General features: G+C 43.7%; 1 protein-coding gene across 2 annotated transcripts in view; it reads left to right on the forward strand.

Moving 5' to 3' along the window:
- Window positions 1–15,852: 15,852 nt before the first annotated feature.
- CCDC63 (coiled-coil domain containing 63) overlaps window positions 15,853–23,625 on the forward strand; it is a 63,705-nt gene continuing 55,932 nt past the window's right edge. For both annotated transcript variants that reach the window (XM_016149645.2, XM_036221782.1), the window contains exons 1-2: window positions 15,853–15,906; window positions 18,713–18,787. The gene's annotated coding sequence lies outside the window, so the exon portion shown is untranslated. The remainder of the gene's footprint in view (window positions 15,907–18,712; window positions 18,788–23,625) is intronic.

Below are 23,625 nucleotides of genomic sequence, written 5' to 3' on the forward strand. Positions count from 1 at the left end.
GAGAAAGGAAACAAACACCGTATTCATTTACTTAGTATGTGCCAAAAACTTTCTCATTGAATCCCGAAGACAGCCCTAGGAGTTATGTACTATTCCTATCACACTCATGTTCCGGATTTAAAAAGCAAGACACAGCGAGGCTACGTTGTTTGCTGAAGGTCACGCAGGTAGTAAGCTACAGAGCCAGGGCTGAAATTCAGGACACCAAGAAACTAAAGCTCTTTTATAATTAATAAGTCCCCACTGTGAATCCCCAACGCCTAGCATAACCCTGTCACACACTAGGCACATAACAAACGTGGAACCCAATGGAATGATCTAAACGTGTCTCTACCCATAGCAAGAGTGCCATAATTTTCCATACACAAAATAGCAGTCGTGTGAACATCGGCTGACATCGGGGCTGGAAGAGGACTTCGGACTAGACTGGGACGTGGTGGGGGGGGGCCTCTGTCCACACGCCATTCTCTGCTGAGCTACTCCCCTTCAGCGTCCAGCTTTGCTGGCACTTGTCTAAGAGAAGTAGCTGGCTCCGAGCCTGAGAGTGGCATAAGCTCGCAGGGTAGATCTGAACGGCTCCTAGACAGAGCCAACAGATCTGGGAGGAAAGAACCGACTCCCTGTTGGCCTTGTTCTGCCATTATTGACACGAGTGACCTCCCTAAGGACCGGCAGACGAGCATTTGCCAGAAAGGCTACTGTCTAATAGGTAGAGAGTGTCCTTTCCCCTTTCTAACTTGCTTATTTGTAAAATGAGAAAAGTGGATAAAAATGTACTTTTGAACTGTCTTCCTTGGATCCACAGAGCTTTTTAGAGGCCTCTTAAAGATGATGGTAAACTGATGGGGTTCTGGTCCCCAATCCCTAGAGCCAACCAAAGCAGAACCATGGCACACAATAAACAATTAAAATGAACTGTTATTACTATCATTTGTTTTAGACATTGAGGTTCCATGTAAGACTCAAAGAGGAGGCTGTAGCTCAAATATTTGAAAGCCAGCAGTGTTCCTAAGGACCCTGTAAGCTTTTGCGTGGGCTCTCAGTGCCTAAAGGAGACAGGTTAATAACAGGAAAGAATTAAGCCAGAAAGATAGGGACTGGTGAACTTGATAGCACACACCTTGCCTGAGGGGCCACTTCCCAGCTCTGGTCCATTGGGGCCATGTGGGAACACAGAGCCCAATGTGGCCGGATCCTCTGAGTCTTTAAGAGAACTTGGGCATATGGATTTTTATGTGAAATGTTCCATTTTTTTTGGTCATGAACTCAAATTCTTCTAAAACATTGTGTGAGGCTGAGAAAGTATATCTGTGGGCTACACTTGGCCCTAGGCCAACAGTTTGGAACTCTGTTCTAGAAGGTGGTGCGTGAACCCTTCCCTCTCCCCCTAATTTAATGAGCATTTGAATTATTGTTAAATGATCCAAAGAAATGTCATGGATGTGGTTTGCCAGAGAATGTGGAAATTTTGTACAAACTAGGGAACCATAGGAAAAAATATTGACAAAAGCCCTTTGACAGCATCCGCAGCTTTGCTTCAATGTCCTATGATATTATCAGCAGACACTTTTGTTTTCGTTTTTGTTTTTCGGCTAATTATAACTGAGGCCTTACACTGTGTGAGAAGCCGGGGACATAGCAGTGAGCAACCCAGCATAGTGTCAGTCCTCGTGAAAGTCCCAGTCCAGTGGAAGAGACAGACGGGAACAGAGAAACAGCCAGAGAAGATAATTGCAGATGGTCGTGAGTTTTGTGAGAGAATTAGAAGGGCTCGTGTGACCACATAGTAGAGGGACTCAGGATTGGACATTCGAGTCAAGATCTGAAGGCTGAGAAAGAGAAAATCATGGGAAGAACTGCATAGAGGAAGAGTATTCCCAACAGGAAAACAGCTAGTGCAAAGGCCCTGAGGCAGAAACAATCTTCCAGCGTTGGAGGAGTGGAAAAGAGGCGAGAGTGGTTGGAACGTAGCGTGAGGGGGAGAGTGTCAGGAGAGGAGGTTGAGTGGGCAAAGGCCGGCTCACTCAGGGCTCTGTAGACCATTGGAAGACGTTTAGATTTTATTCTAAGCCTACTGGGAAATCGCTGGAGGGTTTTGGGCAGAGGAAACATGATCCGATTCATGTTTAAAGAAGCTTTTTATTTTGAAATAACTTTAGATTTATGGAGAAGTTGCAAAGATAGTACAAAGAGTTTCCACAAGCCTTTCACTCAGCTTCTCTCTAATGTTAACATCGTACACAAGCATGGCACCGCTCTTAATTTTTCAAAAGACCTAACTCATAAAGACATGTTGGATCATAAAGTAGCATATGACCTCATTATCCAGAGGACATCTTCTCCTAAATGAGATCCGCTTTCACTTTCAAAAACATCTCTTTGGTGTCTGTGAGGAGAATGGACTGTAGGTGGGCAGGAGTGGAAACTGTGAGATCGAGGAGGGGGCTGATAAAAAAAAGTAGCATCCATGCTCTGAGCCTCAGTTTCCTCCTCTGCACAGTGGGGGTGATATCACCCATCTCAGAAAGTTGTTGCGAGAATGTACTTGGGGAGGTAATAACAATAATGAGGACAACAGTGATGATGATGATAGCTAGTGTTTATTCAGTGCTTCCTAGGTGCCAGTCTCTTGCTTGTGGCCTTTCGTGAATGATCAGGGAGTGTAGATTCTTTGGGATGTTCTCAGAAGCCTTCACTGAGGAGGAGGGTTTATATGGGCCTTTCCAAATCTCTTGAACCATTCTCGGCCGTCTTGGTGTCCACATTGATGTTGGGTGTGTCTCTCTTTGAGAAGAGTCCAAATATACTTCCATCTGGACTTGCCCAACAGAGATATTGGAATAATGACTGTCTTGCTAAATGTTCCTTAGCTTCACAGCAAGCTGTCAGGTATCTGGAGCATGGATTGCATTGTCATTAGGCACTAAGTCTGGCAGAGGGAAGCAGACTTTAGAGCAGGATCTCTCGACCTGGGCACTAGTGACATTTTGAGCCAGATCATTCTCTGTTGTGAGGGGCAGTCCTGTGAATTGTAAGGTATTTAGCAGCATCCCTGACTTCCACCTACTAGATGCCAGACGCACACCCCCTGTCCCCAATTATGATATTAAAAAATACAAAAATGCCTCCAGGAACTATCAACTGTCCCCTGTAGGATCAAAGTCCCCCTCCCCACTCTTGGTTGAGAACCACTGCTTAGGAGCACTTGGAGCCTATGGTAAAGTGGCTTTGCCAGAGTAGCTTCTCTAACTACTAGTACCAATAGCCATCATTTATTCAGAATTTACTATGTGCCAAACATTGACCTAACTCTTGCTTTGTATGTATGTATGTATGTATGTATGTATGTATGTATGTATGTATCTATCTATCTAATCTTCTGGCTTCATTACCACTTATTAGATAGGTAAGTCATTATTCCCATTATATAGATGGAGAAACCAAGGTTCAGAGAGGTTAGGCGACTTGCTCAAAGTAACACAGCTAAGAAATGACAGAGTCCAGATTTGACCCAGATTTGTCTGACTCCAGAGGCCGTGTTCTCTAACCATTCTGCTTCTCTGAGCTTCTGAAGACAGGGCTGTTAGAAAATCATGTGGAGAAAAATATTTTCTAAACAGTAAAAAGTCATGCTAGTGTCAAGTAGGGGAGGCTGGATGGAGAGACCTTGTTCTGGACTCACAGACATATTGGAAAAGCCAAATTGTAGTGTGGAGTCCACACATGACTCACTGTATGGCTTTAGGCAAGTCACTAGCTTGACCTAGTAGGTGAAACACATTCGGTAAGCTCCACCCCACCTTACCGCACCTGGATGTTTTGAGCACTAATGGTGCCTCTCAGCAAGGCTCAATGCTAGGAGTCTTGCAAATGTCTTCTGGTGGAATTTCATCCTCAAATAATTCCAGGAGGCACAAGTCCTCTCCTCCTTTTAAAAATGGAGATGAAGTTCACATAACATAAAGGTAACCCTTTTAAAGTATAATTCCATTGTTTTTAGTACCTTCGCAGTGTTGTGCAAACATCCCCTTTATCTACTTCCAAAATATTTTCATCACCCTGCAAAGAAACTCCACACCTATTAGCAGTCACTCCTTCCTCCTTCCTCCCAACTCCTGGCCACCACAGAAAAAAATGAAATTTTATAGTAGTTGAGACCCTCTTGGAAACGCTTCTCCATTCTACTCACTACCCTCCCTCTCCAGAGGTAGCTAGCCTAAGATCGTTGTGTAGGTGATTATGTTACCAGTTACAACAGTGTATGAACCAACTAACAATCAACAAGGAAGAAAAACCACGTTAACCCCCAGGGCCAAAAGGAATGAATTTTTATAAAGCTAGATTTATTCAATTTAAAATACTGCCTTTGATTCTGAGAGTAGCCTTTCTGATTTTACTTGTATTAAAATGTCCTTCCCAATGTGAAATGATGGTGATCGTGACAGGTAGCTATTTTGTTAATGTTTCATTTGGCAAAATAAAAAATCCAATCTTGAGAATTTGGAAAAATAACTTGTAGCATATTTGTGCAGAGATGGAAATACATGGAACTAAGCTACATGGATCAATATGGATACCTCTAGAAGCTAATGTCAAGTGAACCAACGCCAGCTGGAGAAGGGTTGGAACTGTATGAGACTATCTGCATTGAAACGTTTAAAACAACAAAACAAAGTCATATCATTAGGGCAGTTTTTTTTTCAAACTTTTTGGGGGGCCACGATGTGGTCTAAGAAAGATATCTTATGCCTCAACCCTAGTACACTTATACTCAGATGTAAAATTTGAACAGAAGTTTCAAAAACAATACTTATACCTTACTACATGTGATAGATACACTCTGATTATTATTATGTATTTTTTTACACTCTGATTATTTTTTATCCTGTCCTCTCCTAACATATCCTGTCCTTATTTTTAAAATGCTGGTTGTGATCCTTTAAATTGATTTTACAATCTACTAAAGGGTTGCAATGAGCGGTCTGAAAAATATTGCTTTAGGAATATACACCATGTAGAAAAAAAGTAGGAAGACACATGAGAAAGAAACATCATATTCACATGTGTCCATGTAAAAATACAAAGACATTTCTAAAACACATCATACTTAGGAGGAAAGAAGAAAGAGATTAGTGAGGGTACACGAGGGGTGTGATTTTCTCTCTAATATTTTGTTTCCTAAATTTGAAGGTGATTCTATGGGAGTTTTGTTATATTACTGTTTTTAAAATCAGCTTTATTGACGTACAACTCACATGCGATAAAACACTCCCGTTTAGGTGTACGGTTCGGTGAATTTTAACCAACGAATACACCATGTAACCGTCACCCCAATAAGATAGAGAACACTTCCATAGCCCCCAAAATTTCCCCTTATGTCGTCAACCTACCTCCACCCCAAACCCCAGTCCCAATGACTGATTTGCTGCCTATGGTTACAGATTACATCGATCTTTTCTAGAGTTTTAGATAAATGATATCATAAAGAGTCGGCTCTTTTGTGTTCTTCTACTCGGCATGTTTTAAAGACTTACACATGTTGTGTGTGTGGGTTTCAGTAGTCCATTCCTTTTTTTAAATTTTTTATTTTTCAATTACAGTTGACATTCAATTTTATATTAGTTTCAGGTGTACAGCATACACTTGTCAGATGGTTAGACATTTATACAACTTACAAACTGATCCCTCGGATAAATCAAGTACCTATCTGACACCATACATAGTTATTACAACATTCTTGACTATACTCCTACGCTGTATTTTATATCCCCATGACTGTTTTGTAACTACCAGTTTGTACTTTTTAATCCCTTTACCTTTTTCACCTAGCCCCCATCCCCCCTCCCATCTGTTTTCTGTATCTATGAATCTGTTTTTGTTTTGTTTGTTTGTTTTTTAGATTCCACATATAAGTGAAATTGTATGGTATTTGTCTTTCTCTGCCTGAGTAGTCCATTCCTTTTTTTATTTCAAGTAATAACCATTGTATGGATAGATAAGAATATGTTTATACATTCACTTGTTGGGAGGCATTTGGGTTGTCCAGTGTGGGGACTATCTATCATTTTTTTTCTGCTTGAGATGGTTTATTAAAAATAAATATGCAACCTGAGATAGTTTCAAAAAGACAAAAAGAAAACCAAAACCCACAAAAAATAATAATATGTATACTATGGGACATCCCCCTGTCCCTTCCCTAACATTATTCTGGCAATTTTTGTGACGTCAAACTCCCAAGTCAATGCTTTATTGCTGTCACACTGGAAAACAACGGAAGTCTGCCTGCAGCAGAAGTTGATGATTGGCCACTAGACAGAGAAACTAGTGGTCCCCTGAGACCAGCTTGGTTTCTGCAACGACCTGGACTTTTCTCCTAGGAAATATCGATTGCAACACAGGGGCTGCCGCCTCAGCTAGAAAGCCTGTGGATGCGGATTTGTGGCCTGGAACGTATGGCCCTCCGGGTCCCCTACTGAGGATCTGAGCCACATCGATGGTTCCTGGAAGATGTGTTTCCTCCAATTTGTGGTCAAGCATCTCATTATTTAACAATGACTTTAAACATCAAGGATCTGAGGACCAGAGAGGTTAAGTGACTGGCCCGAGATCACACAGTAAGTGGTAGTTAGGGGACTTATACCCTCATCTGTCTGACTCAAAAGGCCCTTCTCTCAACGATTAGACGATCTTGCTTCTTTGAGTCTCAAGAAAAAACGTCAGTGCATGTGCACTGTAACATTCGCGGCAATGTCATCAGAGCTAAGGCTTATGGCAGGCTTATTTTGTGCCCAACTCTTTTCTAAGCATTTTATGTGAATCATTCCGTGTAATCCCCACAAATGGACCTATGAAGTAAGTACTATAATTATTCCAGTTTGCAGATGTGGGAGCTGAGTCACAGGGAAGTTAAGCAAGTGGCTTTGAGGGGCTGAGCTAGGATTCAACCCCAGGCAGCCTGGCTGCAGAGCCTGCAGCAGACGCTGTCAGGGCCTCCCCCATATCCTTCCAGCAATCACCTTTCTGCACAAGCTGGTCTCATGGTTCAAACCTCCCACTCTGCACTTGCACAGCCAGAAAGTGAGCACCTCCTTAAATTTCACACCCCGAGCACCTCACTCACCCCCTTCTAGTCTTGCACATGCTGCTTGCCAGTGGCTGGACTTGGCTCTGTCTGTCAGGGCCTGCTTGGCAAGTGTAGGGGCAAATCAAAAGAGCCAGGAGCTAATGACACCTGGGAGCATCCCTCTACCAGGGACTGATGGGAGTTGGAAAGGTGAATACCCCAGCTTCCTGGCCTCTAAAACGGGATAGCTCTGGGGCATGTCCTGCACAGCCCCCAAAGCTCCCCAGCAGAACGGAGCCCCAGCTGCCCACGGTGATAGTTTGCTTGATAAAATGGATCCTTTTATTAATTTCCTTCCCTTTCTTGACTCTCTTCCCTATTCCCTTCCTGATATTTTCTAGAATTAGCTCTCAAATAAACAATTTGCAGTAGAATCCTTGTCTCTGAGTCCGGGGGTGGTGGCCTCAAACTAAGTAGAGGTAAAGTTTTAACCTTTACAACAGACCACTGATATCTTTGTTTCTAAGTGCAAACAAAAGTAGCAACTTAGAACCTAGAAGCCACCTGAACACGGAACTGGCTAAATCAATCTTTGTGTGCAGGTATATATGTTCTTGTACATGCATGCATGTGTGTGTGTATATAGGTGTGAAGTTGTGTGTGCACAGACTTCTTACGTGGGCTTCTTTCACACCATAAAAACTTGTTAGAAACGTCAAGGCCATCTGGTCCAAACAGGAGCAGACAAACTCTGAAGAACCAACCAATTTCTCTTTCCGAACAGACTAACAGGAAGGGTATCTATTGATAAGATCAGTACAATCTAATTTGCCATTTGTTGTGAATATTTAGAGTTCAAGCCAGAGCACCTCAAGCTGTAGGTTTTCTGTGTTTGTGGTTTTTTTTTTTTTTTTTTTTGGCGGGGGAGGGTTTGTTTCAGAGGCCCCAGGCTGGGAAGAGGAGTGTGGAGGAAGCTGATATAGCTCTAAATTGGAGGCTGTTGTGGGGTTCTTGTCAACCTAAAATTTACATGTGTTTTTACCAGTTTATTTAGCAGGAGTGTGCCAGCACCTGACCTGGAGAAGTTACAACCCCGGTTTGAGGCCCAGGATCAGTCCTGGGGTCTGAAATGCCAGCTGAACAGGTCCTTCTACCTAAGAAAAGAGACTGTGCCTCAGACTTTTCTCTCTCCTCTTAACGGAGCCCTTTCTCAACACCCAGGCCTTTATACTCATTATCTCATCTAATCCTATTATCTCCATTTTACAGATGAGGAAAATGGGGCTCTAAGAGGTGAAGTGACTTGCTCAAGGTCACCTGGCATTAACCATTTGACATAGCTGGGATGCAAACCAAGGTCTGTCAGCCTCCAAAGCCCTCAGCCCTTCCCAGCAGCTGGGGGTCGAGGTATAAATGAACTTTGCTACAAAACAACCCTAAAATCTCAGTGGGTTATAATGACAAATATTCATTTCTTGGCTTGTTAATGTCAGTGGCTACAGCTGTGATTCTGTTGGCCTAGGCTCTACGCGTCTTCTTATTCTGAGTCCTGTGGGCCATGTTTATTCTCGTGGCACAAGGTAAGCGCAAGAAAACGGGAGAAAATTCTAGTGATGCCTTTGAAAGTTCTCACTTGATGTGATATGCATCATTCCCGCTCACATCCTATTGGCCAAGGCAATATACAATCCTTTTACAGAGAAAGGGGGAAGGAGTACAAAATGGAGAACAATGGTACAATCTACCATGTCTGTCCTCTTGGTCACAAATGTGTACTTCTCTTCCATTTGCGCTTAACCACCACCCCCAAGGAATACACTACAAAAGTCAAAACCAGTCTTGAGAAAAGGTGTGGAGTGCGACCTTGTGATGGTCTCTGCTTCATTTGCTAATACATCCTTGCCTTTGAAGAGCCTCTTCTGCAGGGCCTCGCCTGTCTGGGAAGAATAGAACCGGCTTGTTCAGCCTCCAGTGGAGACAACCTGAGGAAAGACATTTCGATAGGAGGAGAGCTAGAAGACCAGTTAGGCCAGTCATAGCAAGAGATAATGATGGTGATGATGATGATGATGATGATGATGATAGATAACATATATTGTACACTTCCGATGAGCCAGGCAGCATGTTAAAACCTGTGTTTAATTTGATCCTTACATCATTTTTTTATTATTTAGTCTCACTCCTTAGCATTATCAACACATTTTACAGATATAGAGGCTGAAGCTTGGAGAGGTTGTCCCTAAGCCCAATTCACAGCATCACTTGCTTAACCACTGAAATAACTCCTTAGCGTTTACCTTACATGATGGTCTCTGGTCCCAAGATATTAACCCTTTGGTCTACACAGCTGCCCAGCCTCTTCTCATACCTTCAGTGAAGGAAGCCAACACATGCGCCATGCTCCCCCCCACAGTTCCACGGATACCTCCTTCCCTACGCCCCTCAACCCACAACTTCTCGCTTTGCGCAATGGTCCTTTATTAGATTTAATACAAGTTTAGTTGCTTTAATAAGGAGACACCAAGTAGCAGTAACTGAAATAAGATAGAAACTTATTTCTCTTTCAAGTAAAGGTACAAATAGGCAGCCTGAGGCTAGATGGCAGCTCTACAATCATCAGGTACCCAGACTCTTTCCATTTTGTTTTTCTCCTTTCCTCGACATGTTCCTGACCTCTCATGACACAAGATGGCTGCTAGAGCGCCTGCCATTGTGTCTGCATCTCAACCATGGAGAACTTGTAACAGGAAAGTGAAGGGCATGTCCCACTTTTTTTTTTTTTGGTTATGTTCTTTAACAGCTTTATTGAGGTATAACTGTTGTTTAGATTATTTAAATAAGCATCACTCCACTAAAACCTCTATTCTAGATGACCACATGTGATCTTATCACTAAACAAAAAAAGGAGTGCAGATATTGGGGAACAAATGTCTAGGGAGGGCCTCACCAAGCCTATTGGTACCCCAGACTGATTAATCAATCAAACTACTACTCTTCAAATGTGTGTTCCATATTAGTTTAGACCCGGGGCTGGACCTTGTAGGGGCAGAGCAAGGGGTGTAGATGTGCTCTGGTTCGTTTCTCCTGTGGCCCCCGAATTAACAAAAAGAAACCCCTCCTTAGAAGGCTATTCATGAGATGAACTTTAGATTCTCTTGCGGCCTCTGCCCTTTACCCAATGCCAACGAACTTTTCAAAGGGTTCCTTCTAACCATGCACTCACCCACCAATGGCTTTCTTGTTATGTCGTCTCTCTGGGTTAATCCCATGGGTGATGTGTTCAGGTTGTTGCTCTGCTGCTTTCTGGCCATGTGGCCCTGGGCCGTGACTTCCCCTCTCTGAACTTTGGTGTGCTTCTCTGTGAAATCGCGTAAGAATAGTGTTTGCTTCATACAGCTATTGTGGTGGGACGTGTTACCTGGCCCATGAGCACTCGCTACAACTGAACTATTACTACTGTTCTCAGTGAATCTTTAAAAACAGACTGATACCCAGAACAACTGTTTGGAACAGTACATCCATTAGAAATAGAATGCAAGCTGCATATGGAATCTAAATGTTCCCAGTAGCCACATTAAAAAGGAAAAAGAACAGATGAAAAAAAAATAATTTTAATAATGTATTTTCTTTAACCCAATCTATGTAAAATATTATCATTCCAACATGTAGACAATATAAAGGAAGTATTCATGAAATATTTTATTCTCCTTCGAATGTATCAAGGCTTCAAAATCTGATGTGTGTTTTATGCTGACAGCACATTTCAGCTCGGACCAGCCACGTTTCAAGGGCTCTGAACCACATGCGGGGAGTGGCTGCCATGTGAAAGCATAAGAGATAACCCATCCTTCTCTGACTTTGACTTTGTGTATAGCCAAAGAGACATTATTATGCATCCAGATCTGTGGCCCCTTGGCAGAGTCTTTCTGCCTGAAGCTTCAGGATATTTATTGGTAACTGATCTTTAGAAAACAGAAATTGAGACCATCTCCAGCCCCCACTACCTTCCTTCAGTTTCAGGTTTGCTAGTGTTTTCTTGAAGCCCAGTGGGAAGGGTCTGAAAAGGAGCGGTTAAGTGTATATGTAAATAAGTAGGAAAAAGTTTAGAAGGATTCTCACCAAATCGTTAACGGTGGAAATTAAACGGTAACGTCAAAGCTGACTATAGTTTTAGCAGTAATGCCTCCCAGTTTTTTCCACTAAGAACATATTCGTGTGTTGCTTATGTAAGTAAAGGTCAAGAGGGAGGGGGAGAGAGAGAGAGAGGTAGAGAAAAGTATGGGGATTACAAGGTGGACTTTGGTGCCAGATGCCTTCATTGCCACCCCAACCCTGCTATCTACTAGCTGTGTGACCTTGGGAAACTTTCTTACACTCTCTGGGCCTCAGTTTCTTCATCTATGAAACGAGGATGATAATAGAACCTATGTCGCTGGGTTGTTATGAAGATTAAATTAATGTGTGTGTGTGTGTGTGTGTGTGTGTGTGTGTGTGTGTGGTGTGAACGTGTCTGGCACATAGAAAATGCTCAAAAAATGTTTTTTATAATTTTTGGTGTGGAGTAGGTCACAGGACGCTCTCTTGGTGAAAATACACTGGAGTGAGGGCTGGGGGACCTGGATGCTAACTAGTTCGTGTGAACTTGGGCCTCAGTTTTATAATAATATTAACAATAGTAACATATGGTTTTTGAGTACATACTATCATCCAGGAACTTTACATGTTTTGGGTCTTCACCACATCACACTGAGATAGACGCTATTATTATTTCCCTTCTATAGATGAGGCTCAGAGAGCTGAAGCAGCTGGGCCGAGGCCACAGCTTCCAAGGTCTGGGTGAGAGATCTGAACTCAGGGCTTTCTACCTGATGTGAGGGCCTGAGGCAATGTCCACTGCTCCCTGTTAGATCTTTTCCAGCTTTGTGGTTCATGACACTGAGAGTTGAATTGTATGCTGAGAGCTATAAGGTCTGGGTTGCAATACTAATTCTGTTGAGCTTCTGGGTGCCAGAGCATGCCTGTCAGTTTTTTTTTTCATCTGCAAAATGGGGCCAAGAATATCACAGTGCTCTGTATTTGAGGGTTTTCTTTCCATTTTTCTCCAGGGCTTCCTTTAGACCCTTCCTCCTCATTTTCTCTTTCCAAACACCTGACTCTCCAGGTCACCATGAAGATCACAGGACACAGGTGGAAGGTCTTTGAGATGCTTAAACAGCACCAGGTTCTTAAGCCAGTCTACATAGGAGGAGGAATAAGAGGAAGTTGCAGGAAAAGAAATCTGAATCTGATTAAATTGACTGTTACACGTGGGGCTTTGAGAGAACGGTGACTCGCGCACAGGGTCTCATGGGAGAATACACGGGTAGCATACACGTGTGTGTCCTCAAATAGACACTCTATCTGAGACGCCCAGGCAGCCTATGTTCCGGGGAAAACAAGGAAGTCATTACATTATCCAGCTGTTCTGTCTAAATTTGTTGCACATCTGGAGGCCTGGAAACCTCTGGGTGACTTTTTACTTTATATTCAATGTCTTGCTGTCTGGACTTAATCTCAGGGCTCTAAAAGAGGAAAAAGGAGAAAAAAAGGGTGGATTGAAAGGGGAAGAAGAAGGAGTTGGGGGATGGGGAAAAGCAGAGAGAGAGAAAGAGAAGGGAGAAGAAGAAAGGGAGAGAAAGAGGAGAGCCAAGCAGGGAGATGGAGAGAGAGAGAAACACAGAGAGAGACAGAGAAATTCACAGAGACAGGGGCACAACATGGAAAGAGAAAGATAGACGAGATGGATTTACACAGAGAAAGTCAGACACAAACATACAGAGTAAAAGACGTTGACAAAAATTGAGAGCAAGAGACCCACATACAGAGATGGAGACGCACACAGACATGGACACACGGAGAAATATCCAAGAAATAGATTCACATAAAGAGATGGGCTGCTCAGCCACCGAGGAAGAGGACAAAGAGATCGAGACTGAAAGAGACAAACACGTACGGAGCAGAGACTGTCAAGAGAATGAGAGAAACAGAAAGAAACAGCCAAAGAAATAGAGATCCACACAGAGAAAGAAAACAAACCCTTCAAACAAAAAGAGCCATCAGGAGTTTCTGTTCTGCCAAAAAACCCTGGGAGTCAGAATGTGTTCTGTTAGGCCTCATACAAAACATTAATCTCGTCAGAGGAAAGAGTGGGCTTTAAAAAAATGTTTTTGATGTAAGACATTGCTCCCCAAACAGGGAGTTATTTTATTGTTTTTTTCTTGTCTTCCTGTAACATCAGAATTTCTGAGGAGAATCAAAGACAGCAGTCAAGTGTTTATCTACTTTCCACAAACATCTAGCATCAGTGGTTTCTTTTTTACAGAAGAAAAAAATTTCCAGACAAGAATGAGGCCTCTTGATGAATGCTGTGGGGTACAGAGCAGACTGCCATGCAGAAAGTGCTAGAACAGGGAAAGGAAATCCCCTTGCACCACCAATGCTGATGGGCAATTAGCAGTGGCTTCCCAGACTGCTGTGGGAAAAGGAGTTGAGGCCACATCTCAAGGAAAAGGAATGCCGTGATCCATTATTGATGTCTGCCACCACCTGGGACTGGGTAGTTATGATGGCAGGTAGTCATGGTGGCAGTTTGCCATTCCTGTACCAAAATCTAGAACCTGCCTGAAACATTGCCACAGTCTGGTGATAAGAGTACAAATGGAGGCCCACATACCATATGTCAAAAAATATGAAAGTTAGAAATCCAGTTGCACCCATGAGCTAGCCTGTTTTCTTGGCTCATGTCTCTGACAGCCCATGGGCTGAAGGAGCAGAGCACTTCCCTGGCCAGCCCTGCTACCTGTAATTTAGAATGGGAGCTGGATATTCAGGCCAAGGCAGGGTGACTGGATTTGTAGGAACCTGGGATGGGGACTTACCCAGGCAATCTGATGCAGGATTTCCAGGCAGTTCTAAGCACTGCCAAAATTATGCTTCCCAAGTAGAGGAAAGGGAGGGGCATTGTTATCTGGGGTACATGGTCCAGGACAGCAATTGTGGGGGATTTAAGGAGCTCAGCTTTAAATTGAACCAGCCACTTTACCCTCAGTGACCAGCTCAATGTCTGGCACTTAGTAGGCGCTTGGTAAATATTTGTTAAAAAAAAAATGAATGAATTCTTTAGAAATATTTCTTTGTACACAAGCTCATTGAGTCAATGTCAGGTGCCCAACTCAGTGATCTATCCCAAAGGTGAGAGGCCAAGGAGTGCTGGGAGGGTGAAGGGCTGTTTCTATTTTATAAAGGTGGTCATAAAAAACTCACTGACAAAGTGACATTTGAGCCGAGACTGAGTGAAATGAGGGAGTGAGCCATGGAGATATCTGGGGGATGATGCTCCAGGAAGTGGGAACAGTCAGTGCAAAGGCCCTGAGACAGGACTGTGCCTTGCATCTTTGAAGAACAGCGAGGAGGCTGGTGTGGCTGGGACGAAGCGAGTGAGAGGCAGAGCAGTAGGTGACATGGTCAGAGGTGCCCGAGGCTAACTCCCACAGGGCCTCATGGGCATGTTAAGGGCTTCGGCTTTGACTCTTGAGTGAGATGGGGGCTGTCAGAGGGTTCAGAGTCCAGAAGTTACATTTTAAAAGGATCCCTCTGGCTGCTGGGCTGAGAATAGACCAGGCAGAAGCAGGGTACCAGTGAGGAGGCCATGGCCTTGTCCAGGTGAAGGCAATGGTGGCTAAACCCGTAGTATGGAGATGGGGAGACATGGTTAGATTCTGGACCTATGTTGAAAGCAAGAGATAACAGAATTTATTAACAAATTAGGCATGGGATTTGAGTCAAGGATTATCCAAAGTTTTGGCCTGAGCAACTGGAAGCATTCCCTGAGTCCAGAAATGACTGCGGGAGGGGCTCGTTTAGGGCAACAGATCAGCAGTTCAATGTTGGGCACAGATTCTGGGACCAGATCAGGGAATCCAATTGCAGGAAGTACTGCCCTTTCTTTTCTCCTCCTTCTGGGGCCTCTTGCCTTTTGGCTCTTCCTCTTCTCTCTACCAATAGGTTTTCTCTGATTATGTTTTCAACATGCCTCAGCATGAAAACACTCTGCCTTCCTGATGCCACCACTATTTGACCAACTACTTCCTCTGCCTTAATTTATGCTTTAGAGAAGCGCTTTTCAAACTGTGTATCAAGGCAGCCTAGGGCTCTGCAGCAAACTCACAGGGGCACCACGGAATATTTCATGTCTTCAGGGCAAGCAGTGATAGTTGACATCTCTCAGATGCCTCATGAACTGCCAGCTCAAGGTAGTTTCAGCATTAGATTGCACGATGTACCTTTTGATGGTCATATCTTCGTAAGCTGGGTTTTCCAAGGTTGCTGTAATAAAAAAAGTGACTACTACTTGAGAATCAAAGTGGAACAGAAAATAAGATGTTGTCCAATCGGCTTACAAGGTTTGAAAACGTATGTATTCCTAACAAGCGCACACACCTCATTAGAAAGCAAGTACAGTTATTTAAGAATGAATCAAAATATTTTTTCTTTTAATTTACCTTTTCAAAATCTGCAAAATTGTTAGGCAGGAAAGACTTAAGTCGCTTGGACCTAACAAATTAATAAGCGGAACTGTCAGAAATTTCTTCCGGCCTAAAAGGCCACTGTGAGAAAGAACTGAGTCACTAGTTTCACCATGAACTGAGGAAGTTTGGGAACCACAGCAGAAAAGAGAGACAGAGACTCTAATTGGTTCCTGGCCAGCCAATGGGTTGCCTCGCTTTGGATCAGGTGACCATGGCTGGTCCAATCAGGGGCAGCTGGCCTGGAGCCCATCCAGAGACTAAAGTATGGACCCACAGGTAAGCAAATCAATATGTTCGCTTTTAGTAAATATGGTTTGTTCCCCCTAACCATAACCCTGACACCCACTGGAATGTTAACGGCACAAACCTCACTCTAAGTCTGAACCTGAGCCCCGTCGCTGAGGAGAATTCTAGAATTCTAGAACTTGGCCTCCTTTGAGATCCTTTAGATCCTTCAGAGCCATTTTGTTGTTTGTCCTTCGTCTCTGGCAAACATTGTAGGCATTCCGTTTTTCAGTTGCTCAGCATTTGTGTGCCCATCCTGAATTTGAGACTTCCCCCAGTTATGGCTTTCACAGGGGCTCCAAAGATGAAGAAGTTGCCAGAATCTCGCTTTCTCAGCATCGCTTGCCGCCAGCTTGACCAATTAGGATTTTAACTTGGCAGTCACAAGCGGGGACAAGGAGAAATGTGGAGGCCGGAGGTGATGTAGCAGCGGCACACAGCCTGGGTTCCAGGGCCTGTAGCGGCAGTGAGGTCAGCGGGAGTGTCCTGGGCTGGCCAGGTGATCTGCATCAGCTCCCTGGCAGGGGTCGGCGAGGGTAACCGGGCGTCCTCAGCAGCCTGGTCTGGGCAAGTTTCTGGTTGAAGTGCCCACTGTGTGTCTGCCCTCTGTTGGTACCTGTTTTGGGATCTCTTTCTCCAGATTTCTTGGCAATCGTGTGAGTTGACCATTCTCCCTGTAATAAATTCCTTTTCTGCTGAATTTAGCCAGAATCTGCAGCTGTATCTGGAGTTGCCATTAAAAACTGAACAAATTCTGGAACTCACCTTATTCACTTATTGGTTGAAAAAGTGATTATGAAATATATCATACACAGAAAATGTCTTTGTCTGGTCTCAGTAGCACTAATAAAGCAAATACCTTTGTCCACACCAACCAGGCAATGAAAGAGAAACTTATCAGATCTCAGAAGTAGGGTGATCCTATGTTCTGGTTTGTCTGAGACAGTTTTGGTTTGTACCTGTTTTCTGCCATAATTATTACCAGCACCCTCATTTTCATCCCCCAAAGTGTGCCATTGAGACAATAAAATGCAGTCACCTTACCTAGAAGCCCCCCTGTGTGCACAGCCCCTACCCCCAATGTAGACTCTCCTTTTCCTCAAGTAACTATCTGTAATTTGCTTTAAGCCTCTCCCCACCTTTTCTTTGTAGTTTAAACATCTAAACAATGTATTGTTTAGTTTTACTAAAACCCTATATAAATGGAATCATACCTTTTGTATTTTCTTTGTGGTTGGCTTCTTCCACTGAATGTTAGGCATGGGAGATTTGTGCTTTTTGCAAATAGCTGAAGTTTGGTCTATAATATTCCATTATGTGAATATATTATAGTTTATCCTCCTGTGGATGAACATATGATTATATATCCTTTCCAGGTTTTGTCTTTATAAACAGTTTTGCAAGGAATATTCTTGTACCTGTCTTCTGGTGGATGTGGGCAAGCATTTCTTCAGGGCTTATCCCAAGGAAAATTGCTGGCTCATTGTTATGCACATAACCAATTTCATGATTTGGTTTTGCCAAACTGTCTTCCAGAAAGGAGGTACCAATTATATTAGTTTCCTAGGGCCGCTGTAACAAATTACCACAAATTTGGTGGTGTATACAAAAAAATTTATTCTCTCACTCTTCTGGAAGCTAGAAAGCTGAAATCAGCATTTCCAGGCTGAATTCAAGGTCTGAGTGGGGCTGCACTTCCTCCAGGGGCTCTAGAGGGGGATCCTTCCTTGCCTCTTCTAGCTTCTGATGGCTCCACATGTTCTGTGGCTTATGGCCACATCACTCTAATCCCTGTCTCAAGCAGCTCATGGTGGGATGGGTGACGTGGACAAGAGAGTCAAATGCTGTGATAGAGTCAGCTCTGAGTTGTTTCTAGAGCGTGTAACCTCCCTGGAGAGGTCAAGGAAGGTTTCTGAGGGAGGTGACATTTCTTAAATGACCAAAGGAAGTTAGGTAGGTGGGAGGAGACAAGAAAGTGGGAAAGGGTGTCTCAGGAAGAGAAAGTGACAAAGGTAAAGCCCTGGAGTTAAGAAACAGCATGGTACATTTAAAGAACCTAAGTGATTTGATGTGGTTGGAATAAAGGATGTAGGCCGTTGAAGAAGTGGAAGGCTTTGTGTGTTAAGCGAAAGAGTCTGAAAACATGAATTTGAAATGTGTATTTCAAAAAGGTTCATGTTCGTGTGTTTGTAACATATTCAGATATACATTCAGAAATTAAAATCCTCATAATCCCAACTGTCCCAGGAGAGGATATTTAATAATATTTGGGGTGATATATATATTTCCTTTTAAAATATTAAAATGTATAGGAAAGTGATTAATTTTTAAGTACAGATTGATGGATTTTTACCCAAATTTACACTTGTGTAATCACCTCTTAGATCAAGATATAAAATCAGGAAGTTAGGAGCCTTAGAATTTTTCCTGTTTACAGACCAATAATCAGGTACATAGCCATCTATATCTCTACATATATATGTACTAATATACATAGATATATATGTGGATATACTAAAATGTAATGTAATTTTATATATGTAATTATTTTATTTTTCAAAAGTAAGATCATTCTCAACTTACTATTCTGCAACAGTCTTTTTTCACCGAACACATTTTTTTCATATCAATACATAAAGATCAAGAGATAAATATGATCTGGTTCATTTATGCATTTAATTTACTCATTCAATAAATACTTTTTTTGAGCTTATACAGTATTTCTGCTGTGTCAACTGAAGAGATTCAGAGAGGAGTGACATAAAGAGAATTGATAGAACAAATTTTGCTTTTTTAGATAGATCATTCCGGAAGAAGCATGCAGTCCCTCATTTCCTTTGGCGGAAGAGGAGGGATAAAGCAGGTCCCTAAGGTGGGTGACAGCTGCATTTCCCTTTTCAAATTTTAAGTGTTTATTTTTGAATAGGAATTACATTCAAGGAATTCAACAATCAGAAGGGATGAAGGACATTTTAGTCAAAAGTCTTCCTTCCCTGCCGTCCCTCAGCCACTCGTTTCCACTCCGGAGAGACAACTGCAGTGACTAACTTATGTGTTTTCCCAGAGAGAGTGGAGGTGTACATGAGCAATGACGTGTAGATGTTATTTTTATTTAATCCTTTTAAAATTTGTCTTTTCTTACTCAACAGCATCTCTTAGAGACCAATCACATCAGTGCATAAAAAGCACCCTCATTCTTTTTCAGTGGCTGCAGTTTTCTGTTGAAGGTCAACTGTTTTCAAACCTTGTCCAGAAGCCTGGTGTCTTTTAGTCCCTGCTGGACTTCTGTCTGTCCCCGGCCGGTGGACACCTCGGTGGTCTGGGTGATAAAGCAGGACTCTGAGATCTGGAAATGTTCTTTGACATGACTGCCAGTCTTGGAGGCTGGAGCTGGGAGGCCTCTGGGGGACATCCCGTGGCCCCTGGCAGTTCCCATTCTCTCTGTGATTACGAGAAGCTGCCGTAGCTTGTTTGTGGTTCTTTCCCCCTTGTTCCCTGTGGCCAACTGGGTCACTGGTTGGCCTTAGGGCCCTCCTGCCCACATCTCTTCTTGATCTCCCTCCCACATGGGCATCCAGCTGCTCCACGGCTGTGTCAGAGCCCCAGGCTTGTGCCCATAGTTTCTGGCAGACAAGGTCACCCTTGGTCATGGGATGAAAATACCCATTTAATGAGTACCTGCTATGTGCCAAGCTGTCTGGTTGCCTTTTACAAGTTAATTTTCATAACAATCACACCAAATAGGTATTGTTGTTCCCATTTTATGAAAGAGGAAACAGAGGGTTGGATAGGGTAATGGTGAAACCTAAATTTGAACCCGCTGACATTAGACATCTTGGTTACCCTCATACCTCAGCGTTTCCTGAGTCATTAAACAGTAAGCGCTCAATGAATACGTGCTGACTGAATGAACGAGTGAATTTGAGAGATTTCCTGAGCCAGTCCTGTATGTCAAGAACTGGTCTAGGGCCCAGGGATCCAGCAGCAGTGAACCAGACAGCCTTCTTGGAACTGAAATTCTAGTGGGGAAGAGAATTTAAACAAATAAGCAAGCAAGCAAAGAAAAGTAAGATAATTAGATAGTAATAGGAACTGTGGAGGAAATATAAGATGAGGTACTAGGCAGTGACTGGGGGGATTGAGGGTGGTGGGCCGACTTTAGATAGGGATAAAGTCTATGAGGAGGTGACCTTTGGACAAGATCTGAATGGCAAGAAGGAGTCAGATACACAAATAGATGATAGGGAAGAAAGGATTCCAGGCAGAGGAAATTCCAGGCAGCACATGCAAAGGCCCTGAGGTTGGATCAAGCTCGGTGGGTTTAGGGAACAGAAAGGATGCCACCATGGCTAGAGCAGAATACATACAAGGTCAGAGTGGCTGGAGTTGAAGTTCAAGATGAAGGCTAGGGCCAGATCATGCAGGGACTTGCCAGCTACATAAAGAATTGGAGGGTTTAAGTAGGAGAATGACATTTTCTCCAATTGCTCTTTGGAGAATTGATTGTGGGGTGGCAAGAGAAGAAGCAGGGAGTCATGGAGACAAAGAACAGAAAGGAGGGCCAAGAAATTTGTTGATGAATTATAGTTAGGTGATGGGAGAAAGAGAAGGATCAAGGAAGTGGGTGGATGGTAATGGAACCATTTATTGAGATGGAGAAGAAGGGGGTGGAGTAGGTTTTGATGAGGGCAGTTGGGGAGTCAGGAGGATGAAATGGAGCTCCCTCGGACACAGGAAGTTACTATTCCCATTAGACATCCCAGAGGACCTATCAGTTAGCAGCTGGATAATGAGTCTGGGTCTTAAGGGAGAAGGCAGACAGGAGACTGATGAATCATTATGGATGGTTTTTAAAGTCACAAGACTGGATAAGATCATGTGGGGAGCTGGTGAAGACAGATCCCCACTCAAGAGACAGGAAGGTGATGAGAACGCATGTCATCCAGTGGGGGACTTGCTTCTAGAACTGGTGACTGGGACATCCAGCAGCTCCGCCTCAAACCCAGAGTAGCCCTGAGGGGTCCTGGCTAGGGTCACTGCAGTAGTTTAGAAGCTGGATCTAGGCTCTGTGCGTAGGGCTTTTGACCTTCTGCTCCAATGCCCTCATTCTGAAGGCCTCAGATAGCCTTACCTGGATTTGGTGTTTACCTAACTCCTTCCTCCGAGAACTTTAGAAGCCTGGCTGGGGTCCCCAGAGAGCCGCCCTTCACCCCTTAGGGCCTTTGCCAGAATGCAGACCAGGAAATTGGAACAGCAAGTACCTCATTCAAGGTCACAAGGGTTCAGGTGGAGCTGCCTCAGAACCAAGGAGGCAAACCCCTCATTCATCCACATCCACTGTGGTTTGGTTTTTCATGAGGCTTTTGTTTTACTGAGTGGGATATGAAAACAAAGAAGAACTTCCCAGAATCATAAAGATGTTTAGCAGGGAAGGAGCAGGAGAGACGGCCTGAATTACAGAGCCCGAGGAGTGAGAAGTTTAATATAGAAGTTTAAAAACATTTGGCTTATAGTACCATCCTTGGTCTCCACTTGGAAATCCAGCAAAATCTTCTGTACATCAAGCCTTTGGCGGTTAGGTTTGTGGTTCGGGGTGGAACAGTATGCTGAAATTGGGCTCTGGAAAGTCCTGGAGTCTGAACCACATGTAAGTTATATTGGGAGTATTTTTAAGAAGGCTGTGGGATACCACAGAACGCATTCTACCCCAGACTGGAGCTCTTGGAGGTCAGGGAACACATGTGCCTCGCTTCTGTGTCCCCAGTGACCAGCGCTGGACGTGAACAGAGTAAGGGATCAGGGATCGTTTGTGGAATGAATGAATCAGGAGAGGGGTAGGTGAGTGAATGAGTAAGCGTAGAGAAGGTCGTGCATGGGGAAGAAAGGGAAGACAAGTGAACTGACACCAACGAGACAGGCAAAAATTAAAATTCTAACAATATCGGGTTTTGCCAGCCAGTCTCCAAGAGGCCCCGAATAATTCTTGCCTCCTGACATTCACGCTAGTATAACAAATTACCATCAATTCAGCTTTAAACAACAACCCATTTATTCTCAACATTTCTATAGGCTGAAATGAAGGCATTGGTGAAGCTGCGATCTCATCTGCGGCATGGGGTCCTCTTCCAAGCCCATGGGTTGTTGGCAAAATTCATTTTCTGGCCATAGGATGGATGTCCTGTTTTTTTGCTAGCTGTCGACAGGGAACCCTCTCAGCTCCTAGAGGCTGTTCTCAGGTTCTTACCATGTGGCCTCCAATACAGGCAGTTCACACATAATGTAGTTACTTACTTCTTCAAGTCTGGTGGGAGAAATTGCTTTGAATCTCTGATCTTTTTTAAGGACTCACTTGAATAGTTCAGGCCACCCAGGTCACCCAGGCCACCCAGGCCACCCAGGCCACCCATTAACTCAAAAGCAACTGGTTAGAGACCTTAATTATATCTGCACAGTTTCTTCTGGCATATCATGTAATATAAGCATAAGGGTGACATCTCATTATATTCATAAGTCACAGTCACACACAAGGGGATGAGGTTTTACAGGGGATGCACACCAGGGAGTGGAAGTCCTCAGGGGCTGTTTTAGAATTCTGCTTACCACCATCGTGTGGAGTAGGACCCCCACATTGGCCAGGACCGGCCTGTGTAACCAGAATGATATTGCAGAAATGATGGTGTGTGAATTCCAAGACTAGGTCATAAAAGACCTTGTGGCTTTTCCCATTTTGTTCTCTCTCGGCTTACTTTTTCTGCGGGAATACAACTGCCATGTTGTGAGGATGCTCAATCGCCCTAAATATCACAAATACACACACCCAAAGAAACGATTTATTTAAAAAAAACACACAAGAGTCTCTTTCACTCAGTACCCAGGGTTGTCACAACACACCCTGCAACCCTAAATAAACATCCGCTTTCCTCATTAACATCATTCAGGCCCCAGGGAAAAAGCTTCTACACATCTCTTACTTGTGACCTCAAAATAACATTTGTGTCCAGATGCAGTGCAATTTCATGGGTCGTGCTGCTGCCAGCATCAGAGATGGACATGCTTCTAGTGCAAAGATAATTTGAGAGTTGGAAGTGCTTAAATAAGAGCGAAGACAAATGGATTAACCAATAGCAGAAATGCATAAGGAGCTCTCATGCTTCTCTTCGTGTTCCAACTTGTGGTTCTGGAGGTACGCACACATTGCTGCAATCTTTGTAACAGCTGCACGTGGCACCTGTGGGGGGCAGCCTCTAAAATGCCCCCAATATCCTTGCCTTTGGCACTCATTCCTGTGTAATCCTCTCCCCTTGAGTGTGAGTGGGACCTCTAATTTGCTTTTAGCTAATAGAAGACAGCAAAAATGATAGGATTTCACATGTGTGATTACCTTCCAAAAGGTTGGAACTACTGTCTTGCTAGCAGACTTTCCTTATTGACACTCCCCTTTGCTGCCTTTGAGTCATATGGAGAAGCCCATGTGTCAAGACACAGGGTGGGCTCCAGCCAACAGCCAGTGAAGAGCTGAGGCTCTCAGTCTGCCAGCCCATAAGGAACTGAGTCCTGAACCTCCACATGAGCTTAGAGGCAGGTCCTTCCCGGGTCGAGTCTCTGATGGGACCCCAATCCTGGCTGATCTCCTGACTGCAGCCTTATAAGCAACTCTGAAGCAGAGGGTTCAGCTAAGCCATGCCTGGATTCTTGCGCACAGAAGCTGTG

The sequence above is a fragment of the Rousettus aegyptiacus genome, unplaced genomic scaffold, assembly GCF_014176215.1.
Source record: "Rousettus aegyptiacus isolate mRouAeg1 unplaced genomic scaffold, mRouAeg1.p scaffold_m13_p_5, whole genome shotgun sequence".
Classification (NCBI taxonomy): domain Eukaryota; kingdom Metazoa; phylum Chordata; class Mammalia; order Chiroptera; family Pteropodidae; genus Rousettus; species Rousettus aegyptiacus.